The sequence below is a fragment of the Rhipicephalus microplus genome, chromosome 6, assembly GCF_043290135.1.
Source record: "Rhipicephalus microplus isolate Deutch F79 chromosome 6, USDA_Rmic, whole genome shotgun sequence".
NCBI classification, from domain to species: domain Eukaryota; kingdom Metazoa; phylum Arthropoda; class Arachnida; order Ixodida; family Ixodidae; genus Rhipicephalus; species Rhipicephalus microplus.
In genome coordinates, this window is record NC_134705.1 from 92,951,562 (window position 1) to 92,965,837 (window position 14,276).

Consider the following 14,276-nt stretch of genomic DNA (forward strand, 5'->3'; position numbering starts at 1 on the left):
CGCACTGGCAACGGTCATACTTTTTTCAATAATGAAAAAAGATGACTTCGCGAGCAATAAGGTTTACACGAGTACAAGAAACAAATCAGCAAGGTGTTCTTGGCAGGCATGTCAGTGATGCACAATGGGCGTTAGCATCAGACTGCAGAACACGCCGGTAGCATGCCAGCATGCCAAGTGCGCGCACCGGCAATGTAAAAGACGCGGTGCCTTATATTTTCATCGATTACATTGTATATAGGTCTCAAAAGTACTATAAAGCAAAACCTTGAATGTGTAAATGTATACGTATATATATGTCACGGTCATCGCTCGCAGCGTTGATGTTTCTATCAAATCTCATGCCCGACGGGCCTTTTTTTTTGTGGAAGCTGTTATATATTACTGAAACTGTGTATTGCATACGTGTGTAATCTAATCACGACCGAACGATAGGCAACATGTGGACAGCCTCCCTTGAAGCCCCCTATTCACAAAACTCTTCGACGCTAAAAACTTTATTAGGAGACTATTTCACCCAATTATGATGTTTGAGGTATCAATCGTGGAGCCGGCTTGCCAATGGGAAAAAAAAAGATAAGTTTCTTGAATTCTGTCCCACGAGAGTTGAGTGAGAGATAGGAACAGGTCCCCGTTCTGTTTGCTATAGCTATGCACGTGACAGGTAGTGAGGCGACGTCGGAATGCACCTGGATACAGGTCGATACAGGTTTACGAATTTACTCGACCGTGCAACCTCGCAACCCGCGGCGCGCAACACCTACACCGAAAGAAGGATTACAGCAAGTCGAGAAAAGGATTTCAATCGTGAATACTCACAGCTTCGAGTCGCGATGACACCGGAGAGAACAGAGGAACGAGTACGGCGAGGTAGGCGGGCGAGCCAGCACTCGCACAAACACAAAAACACACACACGCAGGTGAGAGTTGGCGAGAGGGGAGAAAGTCACAGTGGCGGGCCGAGCGAGCAAAACAGGCGGATCACGAGTGTATTCACGAAAACAATGAAATCAAGAGAAAAGGAGCACTGCAATCTCGAGTCCCTCAAGACGTCGTCGACTGTGGAAGGTGGCCCAGCTGGCGGCGTTGTTGCGAGTACAGACGCACAGTTACAAACATGACCCACAAACAAGCTGAGAGCGAAGTGGTGTGTGGCCCGAGCGCGCGCGTAGCAAAGAGTGCTTGCTGGCCGACTCACCGTTGGTCGGCCGGTCGTGCGCGGAAAGAAAGCAAGGAAGATGAGAGGGAGAAAAACGGGAGAGAGTAATAACGGGCCGGAAAAGCCGAAGGAACAAAGACGAGTGAAGGAGAGAGAGAGAGGGCAACCAAGGGTGAAGGAAGCGAACAACTTTCACGGGACGTGACGGGCCATTTGCGTCGAGTAGCGGTTTCTCCTCGTTTGGTAACACAGAAAGCAGGCAGGCTCCTAAAACTTCCGTCGTTTCATCCCGATCGACGGAAGTTTCGAAAAAACTTCCCGCGGGGCCGGGAGTTATAGACCAACCCGACTACCCTTCCCTCTCCGAACGTCATCTCTCTACTACCCTTTCCAAGCGGGACCCACCTGCCACACGTGCGGGCGCACATTGTCTGAGCTGGCCTCTTGACGTCACGCCGTCCGTTCTGGGAAAGGAGAATCGCCGAGATGATTGCCTCTCGAATGCCTTGAACCGGACTGCCACGCTGGCGAAGTGTGCCGGTGCGCGCGCCGACCGTAACGAAAGTGAAACGATTAATTATAAGCGAGTGCGTTGTTCGACGACTGTAGTGGCCCGTGCGTTTGAAAGAACTGCTGATTCAGCTACAAAGAAACAGTTAGGTCCGCTTGAGTGGACACTTTAAGAAACCCGTTTAATGAGATAAAAAAGCGTGAACTGCTCACAGACACAAGAAAAGACAGGTAGCATGGCACTCTATGTGTATGTATCTACCATCGCGATCATTGTGACTAACAACACGGGAGCGTGGGGCCACGCAAGCGCCGTAATTGTGAATGGCCTCCTCGCGTACTCAAAGCCATGTTTTTTAAAGGCGATACTCTTTCTTGGGGACTTTTGACGCAAAAATTTTGGTCTGTCTGTTTATCCAACCTGAACGATACTTTACAAGGCACCAGAGTGACCAGACGATACCCCAAGCGGCCGACCCCATCTGCAGCGCCCCCGCCCCCCCAAATGCTGCTCAAGATTCAGCGTTCATACTTGTGCGATTGCCAATTAAAAAGCAATTATTGCACATATCTGAGGCACCGTAACAACACGTATATATTCTGTATGTGCGTCTTTTACTAGAAAAAGCATACATAAGTAATTCTAAGGACCATAGCGTTTATCACGCTCCGCTGAAAATGCAACGCTTGCATGAAAAGGCGAGTGTTTTCAACGCTTTGCTAAGACGGTGGTGGCACCTATTCGTCACCTTGCGTTCTACACCTTATCACTCAGAAACGGGTGGGCGTGCCCGTCTCAGAGCCACGCGCTTCGTTTTTCAAGAAAACTGCCAGATAGCGCTCATGTCTGACGTGTGACGTGACTTGATGCGCTCGTTCGACTCCGCTGCACGCTCGAGGCACTCTAACGCAGTGCCTCCAGAATACCATTTACCGATTTCTTGCGGGGAACATCAAACAAATCTGCGGGGAACATCAAATAAAGCGTGAATCACGCTTGCCTTTTGTAGTAAGCGACTTAAGCATCCAAACTACCAATCATTAGTCAACTGCGTGCTTCCGAACTGGAAGAAATATTGCAAAGACAGCGAGAACACAGGATGAAGGCAGGTAACACCAGGGCATGTCTTATGGTTGCGCTGTTTTAATATTTTTGTTTCTATGCAACCGCCCACTTTTCACCACTTCTCCTGTTCAGAATCCCTTGTTGCATGCACAGTGTTCGAAAGTGGTCAGTTCTACCGTTCTCGACTTCAAGCACCCAAGTTGGTTTTACCATAATGACATCACAAAAAAAATTATGTCTTCCTTATCCACACGTATTTTGGTACAAATTTCCGAAGTCCTCCACTACGGCGTCTCTTATAATTATATAGTGGTTTTGCGACGTTAAACCGCTCATATCAATCGATCGATCAATCACCACACTTTTTTTTCTTTCCCGTGCTGAATGACACTTAGTAGACGTTCCCTCAAGCAGTTACATATGCATGTTGACAATGTTACATCAATCTTAGACCAATTGACGCATAGGTAAATAGCAGCAACGCAAAGACATCGTCAAAAAGAAGCACACCGTCGATTTCTGATGCGACGCAGCGAAAGTGCCAGTTTCGAAACAGCGTCGCACGGTCATCATTCACTTGCCCTAGTTTTTTTTCCTCTTGGTGAACTAAACCCACTTGAAATGCGTGAGGAGTTAAACAACTCGAATGTATTACTCGACTGTGACGTTGTAAGGGTGCTTATATACGTGCGCCAACTTTCAGTATATACGTCCGCATCGGTGGTAAAGTGCCTATACAGTATTCGGCTGCTAAATTTTAAAGTCACGGGTTCCATCGCCGCCGCTGTGGCCTTGTGTGTTTCATCACAGTCATTTTTTCTACGCGTGTAGGGATAATATCTGCGTCTTTTACCATATGTGGAAAATTTGATTTCGTAATAAGTAATTGCTGGAGTTTCACGTTTATGAGACGCAGCGTAATGGAAGGCTCCCTGTTGATTTGTACCACATGCGCTTTTTTTACCGTGCCACCTAATCTTAACATATGGGGCTGTAGTATTTCAACAAAATTTAAGTTGAGTTTTGTTGTCAAATTATGACGTAGTTAAACCCACAACTTAAACACACAATAGGCTCCATAATGTCATTCAATGCACGACACATGCAATAATCAATATTCCACAGTGCTCACGTGTCTCGTGTGTTTTCTACATCACACGTCCTGTGTATATACGTTGTGACTGTATACCTCTAGCATTTTGCCTACATTGGAATGCAGCCGTCGTGATGGCCTTCGGGTGAGCATGCAGTAAAGAAAGCACCATCGGCATAATCACTGAACTACGAAAGCGCTATTCACACAAGCGCCAACAGGCTGCGCAGAGATCTCCACTTCTGACCAGTTAGCACTTTCATCAGCTTTTTACGACAGCTCTTCAGACAGGCGAAATTATTCGTACGTTTTAACGCCAACAGACGCACACCCCTTTAGTCGTGTTATGCGTGCTCAGCATTAAGTGCGCTGTATACGTTGAAAACGTTGTCCGCTTGCCAAGTAAACGTCCTTGAACGTCTGCTATTCTGTCGGCTAAGATCCGTTGCAACCGCTACTGTGATTTTTCTTCCTTGTGAAGTTAAATGCCATATAGACTGGACAGTGAGAAATATGTGCCAGGAGCAATACTCCTCTACTTTCGCACATTGCCCATAAGAAACGTGGAAAGTGTTTTTATCAGCTCGTGGTTATCTGAGGGTGCTTGTTTGGGTCGCGAGAAACTTCATATGTTCGGCGTACACCGTGGGTATATATGTGCGGGGACAAATTAATTTTTTATTTCTTCGCCTATCATGATGAAATAAGTGCAACTTGTACGTATGCTCAGAAAGAAAACTGGGTGGAGCGCTTACCAACTGTTGAAAGTTTTTATTTGGGAAAGAGAGTTCTGAAATAAGCCTCACCAGAGTACACGTCACCTCAAACTATCCTTATTATAAAACAACAGTGGTAGTTCGTGAAAGATAGCAATTATAAACGTTTCAAGCCAGCGGGTAAGCTTGTGTTAAACCACTGAACTATCAGAAAAACACCGAGCCTTGTTATATAAAGGAAAAAGCAAATTCAGTCTTCGTATAAGCTAAGTTTGTGTCATCATGCACGTTTAACAGCATGTCTAATTGTCAGTTATCCTTATTCATGACCTCCTTTTCACGGCTTTCATGAAATCTGTGACAGCAATAACAGGTAGCATGAATCATGCCATCTGGGTAGATATCGCCGCCACATCATCGCACTCGATATGTTTTGGCCCGCAAATTTGTTGAGCTAGGTCAAATGTGTTATTTGAATATAACTGAGTACTTCACCATTTCTCAATTATATATTGTGGTAATGTATGTTGCTAGCCTTTAAGATGGCGTATATTAAAGCCAACATTTATTTATGGCACAATAGGAATACACACTCGTCCAAGTGGTTACAAAAAAAAATCCTTTTCTGTCGGATTCCATTCAAAAGTTATGACCTTTTTTGGGGATCTGCCCTCAAACGGAAATTCATCATGTCAGGATCAGGGACTCGGTGGCAGGATATATACGTGGGTTCATAGCTACCTACAGAATAGATCATTTCACGTGCAGACAGAGAATGGCCCGACACCCGAGTATTACTGCAGCCGAGGAGTCCCGCAAGGCGGAGTGCTAAGCCCGACGCTGTTCAACCTAACACTCATTGAACTAGTTGGCAAATGTTGGCAAGCAACCAAGCAGTGTACGACTTTCCATTTATGCTGATGACATCTGTGTGTGGACATCAGGTGTGACTCGACTTCAACTTCGCGCTCGACTTCAGAAGGCAGCATCAGTGACATCGTACTACTTACGCAAACAAGGGCTTGAAATCGCAAGTGAGAAGTGTGCAGTCGTGGCTTTCACCAGAAAACCAATGTCCGCTTACGGCATATCAATTAACGGGCAGTTGGTGTCACGCAGCCGGAGTCACAGGTTCTTGGGAGTCGTAATCGACCGAAACCTGTCTTGGACACCCCACGTAAACTACGTGAAAAAGCGGCTGACTGCCATTTGTCACTTATTCAGGTTTCTTGCTGGAAAAAGTTGGGGAATGTCTGTCGAGTCTATGTTACAGCTGTACAAGGTATTATTTATTGGATTCCTGCGGTATAGCCTACCTGTTATATCTAACACATGCAAAACGAACCTGCGCACAATCCAAAATATTCAAGCCCAAGCGCTTAGGATATGCCTTGGTTTACCCCGCTGCGCATCGACAGCTGAAACAATTGCCATTGCACAGGACTACTCGATCATGACGCACATCACCATTGAAACGATGCGTACGTACCTCAGGCAACATGCTAGGAATCCTTCCCACCACTTGGCAACCCTCACTGCTGAGAGGCCCCGCACGAAATTTAGTGCAATTGTCTGCGCTCATCGTGCGTCGTTTACGTCAGGTTTTACGCCTGCTGAGAAACTGGTGTATCCTCCGTGGTGCCTGACACTTCCACAAGTACGTGTTTCAATTCCAGGAATACAGAAAAAATCAAATTTGCCTTCGTCAGCCCTAAAACAATTGAGCTTGAGCCATCTGCACGAAATGTACAACAACTACGTGCACATATACACCGATGGTTCAACCACAGCGTCTGGTTCTGGTGGTGCGGTGGTGATTCCAGCTAGAGGAATAACTCTGCGAATCAAACTGTCACATGTCACTACATCCACAGCGGCAGAACTTGCGGCTTTGCGTGGCGCCATAGAGTACATCAAATCCCAAAGACCTAGTAAATGGGCTGTGTTTTCCGACTCAAAACCAGCCCTACAGAGCATGCAGTCAGTTCTTCGACGAGGTTGCCATGAACAATTAACTTACGAAGTTGTCAAGCTCGTTCACCACGTCACAGAAACAGGCCACGAGGTCAATTTCAGTGGCTTCCTGGCCATTGTGGGATCAGTGGCAATGATTCCGCAGACAACGCGGCTCGTACATCGCACCAAGAAGAACACACCCTTCCGATTCCTTTGTCAAGGACTGACGCTGCAAATCAACTTCGTCACCTGGCACGTAGTCTGAGTCTGCAGGAGTGGAACACCCCAAGCATAAGACATACGAGACTATACCAAATAAACCCTCGACTCGAACTTCGACCTCCATCCGGACTTCATCGACGTGAAGCTTCACTTTTTTGTCGCCTATGTTTGGGGGTTGCCTTCACAAAAGCATATAGAACCCTCATCGGATTGACCAACAATGCGGAATGCGACGTCTGCTGCACCAAAGAAGACATCGACCATCTGATATGCCATTGCCCTCGATTTGCTTCTGAAAGACAGAAGCTTTCAGATACAATGCGACAATTGGACGATCGGCCACTCTCTGTGCAGATGCTACTGGAACACCGTCATCGCCTTTCGTCGGCTCAAAAAGCAGTCAAAGCTGTCTTGTGCTTTTTGAGGACTACAGGCCTCTGTGACCACCTTTAACTTTTGTGTAGTGCCACCGCTGCATACGCGCCAGCCGATTGACTGACAATCCTCCTTTTTTCTCTCTCTCTTTCTCTTCTTTTTCCTCTCTCTCTCATCTTTATGTCCCCTTCCTATTCCCCCAGCGTAGGGTAGCAAACCGGGCGTGTGCCTGGTTAACCTCCCTGCCTTTTCCCTCTTGTTGTTTACCCTCCCCCCCCCCCCCCATCATGTCAGGAGCTCTTAAATCCTACTCTTGAAACATAACATTAATATTTTATTTGTAACTTCCAACTTCAAACAAATTCAGCTTCTGCAATGAAACGTTCTACGCCTTCTTGCTAATGGATGGACCAGTGAATTGAAATTGGATAGTTGAAAAAGAGAAGTTTTTATGCAATAAAATTTCAATTGAATTGCGGCCTTCCAAAATGACACTTTTTGTTTGATTTTGGTAATTAATTAGTTTACATTGATGACCTGGCAAAGATGGTGGTTTTTTGCACATGCTACATACATGCGCAGCTAAAATATTACCAAGCGATTCCGTTTCCTTAGCTTGAATTGGTGGTCGTGCCTTTTCGCGGGATAGGCGAATTCCGGTTTATTTATGTAATAATATTATAACTATTCTCAAGTTTGTTCTTACTGAGCTCATCTGAAATGGCTTTGTAAACTGACCCTACTAGTCGGACACAAAGCATTCACTTTTGGATCAGAAACTAAAAAAAGATGTCTAAATTGGCAGCAAGAGACCTTAGACTTGTGCTTGCTCATGCGTGCAATGACGTTTTTGCAGCGGCAAATGCTAGCAGCTTTTAATCCCCTCACCCCTTCCCCCAGTGCAGGGTAGCAAACCGGACGTGCGTCTGGTTGACCTCCCTGCCTTTCATTTCTTCCCTTCCTCCTCCCTCCTCCTCCTCCCCCTAGCAGCTATGTGTTGCGCAAGGAAAGAGAGAGTAGGGACTTACATTATCTGTAAAAAAATTACACCACTAATGTGCGAATTTTAAATCATCCTTGTACTTCTACTTCAGTGCAGCGGAGAAAAAAGAAAAGTATCTTTTAGTCAACCTCTCCTCCCTTCTGGTATTTCGTTGGTTCTGTTACATGGTGTAAAACCGTCGAGTAATCAAGGCTGGGTATAGTTTACGCTTCAAGGAGTGTAAAATCCCGTGGGTGTACTTTCGAAAACCGGTCACTTACTCCGACCGACTCATACCGACAACGAGTACAGCGCAGCCAGAGTTGGCATGACGACGACAAGGTTTGTACTCGTCGCCGCGTGAATGTGTCACGTCCGGCTGCTCCTCGCACCGTCGCCGCCGGGCTCTGACAGATAGTGCCCATATCAAACGCACCGGGTCGCGACGATCGGATGCGCCCGAGGCACGCGTGCTCAGCGGAGTGTGCACGGTGTGCCGCACGGTCGGCCGATGACACAGATGCGTAATGATTGCGGTAACCTGTGCGCGACTCCGGCCGCTTTTCCATCGCCTCCCGGAGCATCAGTACGAACGCGTTCTTGGAAAGGTCGTCGGTGAAATGGCCTGCGTTTCATCCTCGCCCGCATTATGCAATGTATGCAGGAAGCTTCGTGGATATGACGTGCCATCAGCAAGGACCGGTTCCGCGTAGCGTTTGCCGAAGTGCGGGTGCGTGAGTTTCACTCCCCGCGTTCGGGAAGTTCGTCTGAAGTGCTAAGTAAGCTGCCAAGTGAGGCAAGCTTTTCATGTGACGAAAAGTGAAAAGCGTCCTTCGGGCGTCGGTGTTTTCTTAGCCGAGAAACCTAACGCCTGGTAAACCTCGTCGTTCGCGTAAGAGGTGTCGTACTCGATTGGGGCACATCTGCAGTCCGATGCAGCATTACAAATCGGCGGTATTTTCGGTTCAAAAGCGAATGCACAGAAGCCAGCACCAATGAGTGTGGACTCCACACTGACGTCATTCATCGAATGGCTGGTGACATTGGCTAACGAAAACACTACCTAGTGCATGAGCGGCACTACTTGTTTAGTCGCCGAGGCGATAGATTGCCGCGCTTAGGTAATCGGTGGAGAGCTCGACAAATCTCATAAGTTGCATCCGGCTATAAGCACTGCTATAGGTACTATATATACTAGATACTATACGCACTATATATGCTAGGTACTATAGATACAATAGGTACTATATGCAGTTAGTAATGTCATCACGAACAACTGTGCAGCGATTGTCGCCGTAATTATGAAAAGTCCAAGAGCTGTGTCTGACCGGCAGTATTTGAGAAAAAGAGGAACACGATAAGTGCCATGGGGTCAGCTACTAGAAAGACCTGACAATAGCGAGCAGGAAGCCATCGTCTCCTGGGCCGAAGGAGAAACTTCCCGTGTTTCTGTTTCAGTTTCAGTTTATTGAGCGTAATTGATTGGGGGGGGGGGGGGTTACATATAAGGAGAGGTATACAGAAAGAGGTCCCTTAGTGTAACAGTGCCATGAGACCTTTGTTATAAAATACACAAAAAAAGAAAAGCAGGAGCAGGATAGCGTAAAAGAAGCGTGGATATGCATACAAAATAATAAAAGAGGCATAATGGCCTGCAATAACATAGAGAACATTTGACAATGAAATACACAGAAAAGTGAAATAAAAAAAATGAAGCTAATACAGTGCAAACGAAGCAATAAACATTTATGAATATTTCAGGAGAAAAAGAAAGTAATGGAAATGGATAAAAAAGACATGAAAATGTATGACAAAAAAAAAAAAGGCAACGAGAGTTATAACTATACATAAGTCAGCAGTGTAAAGAAGGATTCATGTAAAGGCGAACTAAATGTTTAAAGGCATTTAATGAGGGAAAGGTTTTAGTCTCTAAAGGCAGAATGTTCCATACCTTGATGGTGGAGAAGCTCAGTTTTTAGTTTGTAATTCATACGCGCCTTGGGCAATAAGATTTTGTTTTGAAAGGAGAAACGTGTACTACTAGAGGAAGTTGTAATTTTATCGCCTACAACACACAAACAATCAGGATTATGTACCAGGCGGTACGCAATTACAGTTAAGTTAAAAAGGATCATATTTGCAAGAGGAAGAGTATTTAGTGAAGAAAATAGTGTAACTGAATAAGCATGACAATCACTTGGCGTTATTATGCGGAGAGCCTGTTTTTGAATATGCGCTAATGCGCTTACGTAAGTTTTATACGTGAGTCCCCAAGACTCAATACAGTAGTTGAAATGAGTATGAAAGAAGGCAAAATAGAGAGTAGATAGCGTAGGAAGTGTAGAAGATTGGCGGGCTCTGAGCAGAGCACGAATACCACAGGCGGTTTTTTTTATTGAATTAATATGATGGTTGAAGTTCAAAAAAATAAACAATCAAGTTCTACACCGAGGGTCTCATTAAGATCAAGACATAGAATCTCAGTTCAAGTAGAGTTGTTGCGATCAACATGGTTTTCTTTGTAGTGGTACACGTCATGTAAGGCCATCATATGAGCTTTAAGTTTTACTCAGTTGATTTGTGATGCGTCGTGAAGTAGCTTCACTACGTATATTTCACTGAGTGCGTGTAGCCAACTCAGCTTCGTTTGGATAACTATATTTTCGATGAATGCGCGTGTGGATGCTTACTGTTTTTTTCTAATCCGATTCTTCAATCGCAGTGTTTTGTTTACCATCTTTCTCGCTTTTACTGTATTGTGGCGACTTGTGAAGACGAACGTCCTTTGCTACTTATAGAAGGGCTCATAGCATATCACCGCATGAATGTAAGGCTTCCTCGAGCGAGAACACAATGCCTGGAAAGCTGTCAGAGCACCTGAAATTTTGACAGAATAATTCCACGACGCTTTGAGCTCTTAATGTCTTACACAGACCGTTTCACACCGTAATGGGGATCAGACGCCCATGCATATAAAGGCTGACGAGCCAAGCATCAATCTCATGGGGTGATTCAATACCCGAACAATATTGTCTGTGTTGATGAATATGCATACTCGAGTAATTGAACACATGAAAGTGATCTACAGTGTAAAAACGTACACGTTTTAAATAGGAATTTCCGCATCTTTGAAAAACGAAATTTCGTCACAGACTTTACCTGTCATGGTGGCTTAGCTGTGATGGTGCGCCGCTGCTAAACATAAAGTGGTAGGTTCGATTCCCGGTTTGAGTGGTGAAAAATGGGGAAATGTGAGAAAAACATACATACTATAGTGCACGTTGAAAAATTCCAGGTGGTCCAATTAATACGCAATCCTTCGTTTCGGTCAGCTTCAGTATGCCACATTTCTGGCGCGCAATACCGTTGAATTCAATCGAACGACTGTCCTGACATTAGTTACATCGCTTTTACACTTGAGACATGCCCGTTGTACTCAAGGAGGTCGGGGCAAAAACATTGTTCGACTTAAGTGCTCCACCATATTTCTTTTTTCCTTTTTGCACGAAGGGCGTGCTGTGGCATTCAGGTGCGACTAACGCGTGCAATTGCATAATAAGCGCGCTTAAAAGTCAGCGCAGGCGCCTGTGCCTTATCGCGGGCCCTGCATCGTGCGCGCGAATTGTTTCAGCTCGCAGAGAACGAGAAGCGTTACGTCACAATCGGCCCACGGTGGCGCCGCACAGCTCCTCGCTGGCACCGCGCGAGGAGGAAACCAACGTGGCCCTTTTGTGTCCGCTTCGCTATGCGCCACGCATAAAGTCCGCAACGGAAAATTAGGAACAGAACCCTGGAGCAATACGAAAGAGCCGATTGTATTGCGTTTCGTACAACGTGGGAGTGATGTGAACGGGTGAATAAATGAGCTACAGAAGGCGGGATCGCGCAGCACTACTGAGACAAACGAGCTCAGGGAACACGTGATAGCCACATGAAAGGAGAAGAAGAAGAAGAAGAGAGAGAGAGAGAGAGAGAGCTGTGTGGTTTAGTATTTCAGTTCTGCAGGCGGAGGGTAACCGAACAGGTGCGTGTCACCCAAGATCTATCTAATTGTTTTATCCATGGGCAGATCCGAAGCACTTCCGGTAATACTTTCTTCTGCTCCATGTGGGGCGAGTCTCTTCCATTGGCCGATTGCGAGTGCTCCATGTATGTTCCATTGGCAGATCTGGAGCAGCTCCGTCGCGAGATCCACTCCACGGAGCAACTTTTTCTACTCCGCTTAAATCGGCGAATTCGACCGGAACTCGCGAGCGCCCCCGTGCCTTGGGTGCCAATTTTGGGCGCGTATGGCTTCCAAGATTGCGGGCGCGCGGTGGGTACACGCGCCCGCAATCTCGGAGGCCATGGGGCGCGCCGACAGACGCCGGTAGCATCAGTTGCTCCTCGCGTTGGAGCTCACGTTTTGATGGCGTAGCGGGGCTATACGCAACGTGCCCAGTGAAGCAAGTAGAGAGACGCGCACATCGCGTTCCATTCTGACCCTGCCATTTGCTCTAGAGGGAGCACGTGTGTTCCATTCGTAGATTCCCTTCTGTTGCCCTCCGTCAGAGTGGTGTGCTCCGGCGCAGAGTTCGTGGGTCACTCCGGATCCGCTAATGGATGTCGCCATACAACGAAACGTTTGGCATGGTGCGGTGGTGAAACGGTTATGGTGCTCAGCCGCTGACTTGAAAGTCGCGGGTTCGATGCTGGACGCGGTGGTCGTATTTCGATGGAAGCGAATTGCTAGAGCTAGGGTCGTGCACTATGCGATGTCAGTGCGCGTCAGACAACATCAGATCGTCAAAATTTCCGAGACCCTCACTTCCCCTGCAACGTCCCCCGTAACTATACTCTGGGTTTGTGGCGTCACACCGCAAATATTTTCATTATTAATTTTTAAGGAGCAACAGTAACTTCTCATACTTTCTTAATCAAGTTCGTTTTTGGCTTTGGAGGTTTTATTAGCCATGCGGTTGCATAAATGCATGCCGGATTTCTGGGCAAAGAGACCGCGTAAGTTGCATGCCAAATTTATCGCTTCCATAATTAGCCACCCGCTGCATGTAGCCGCCGACTAATGCGAAGCGTGGGCTTGCATGAATTGTTTCGGCATACGAAGAACGGCGAACGACGGTTACATCACGAAAGAAAACTTCCATGCATGCATTCTAGCGCTGCGGCGCCTTAAACGTTGGCGCCGGCCGGCGAGAAGACGTCGAGCTTTCGCGTTGGGACACGCAAAACCGAAGGTCGTCTCGCAATGACTCTTCGAAAGGAGGGAGGAGCAACTCGCTGCTGGGAAAGCACAGAAGCGCCAACGCCCTGCGTAGCGGCGGCTGCGGAGTGGAGGCGACCCAGATGCAGTTGCCACGTCGCCCTCGCGACGCCCGATCACAGATTATGCACGTAAAGCTATATAGCAACCCCCCGGTGCAACACGCCGAGAGCCACGTACCGTGGGTGTGAAAGAGCATCGCTGTTTTTCCATAGAGTAGGGCGTGTGTAGCGACGCCGTTCGATTGCTTTCGATCTCTGCTGAGCGATATGAAAAGTGGATGTGTGTTGTTCGGCCGCTTTGGAACGGAGAGTTCGAAAATGATTTCGGTAATGCTATCTTGTGATGATACCTTTCATGAGTCGTGGGGCATAACAACAACGCTGGAATGTTTTTTATTCAGTGCTCCCTTTTCATTCCTTGGTGGGAAGGAGGGTTTCATTGGAGATGAAGCATGTTCTTTCTTTCTTTCTTTCTTTCTTTCTTTCTTTCTTTCTTTCTTTCTTTCTTTCTTTCTTTCTTTCTTTCTTTCTTTCTTTCTTTCTTTCTTTCTTTCTTTTTCATTCTTCCTTCCTTCCTTCCTTCCTTCCTTCCTTCCTTCCTTCCTTCCTTCCTTCCTTCCTTCCTTCCTTTCTTTCTTTTATCTTTAGTTCTCTACTTTCCTTTCTATTTATTTATTTATTTATTTATTGTGCATGGCGTAGTAATCCATATAAAAAAGAAAACTGGCTCCAAAGATCACTGAAGTCGGACAATATCCACCTCACGGCATGACCACAAGTCGCAGCGTGTCTTAATAAATGTTACAATATTCAGAATAGCAGTTTTATTTCAAATAAAAAAATGTCACTTTAGATTTAATTATTTAGTACCATAAGACGCATTAAGTAAAGTGTTAAGTGGCGCTAATTTTTATGTATAGGTATTAGCGAGCAGG

The 14,276-nt window shown here is 46.3% G+C and overlaps 1 protein-coding gene across 2 annotated transcripts in view; it reads right to left on the reverse strand.

Annotated features, from left to right (window-relative positions):
• The window catches only part of LOC119167468 (protein Skeletor, isoforms B/C), a 45,396-nt gene extending 43,983 nt beyond the window's left edge, over positions 1 to 1,413 (reverse strand). The window contains exon 1 of one of the 2 annotated variants that reach the window (XR_005109227.2): positions 820 to 1,412. The gene's annotated coding sequence lies outside the window, so the exon portion shown is untranslated. Of the gene's footprint in view, positions 1 to 819 lie in introns of both variants that reach the window. The other variant, XM_037418947.2, reaches the window with a different exon arrangement.
• Between the last annotated feature and the right edge of the window lie 12,863 nt (positions 1,414 to 14,276).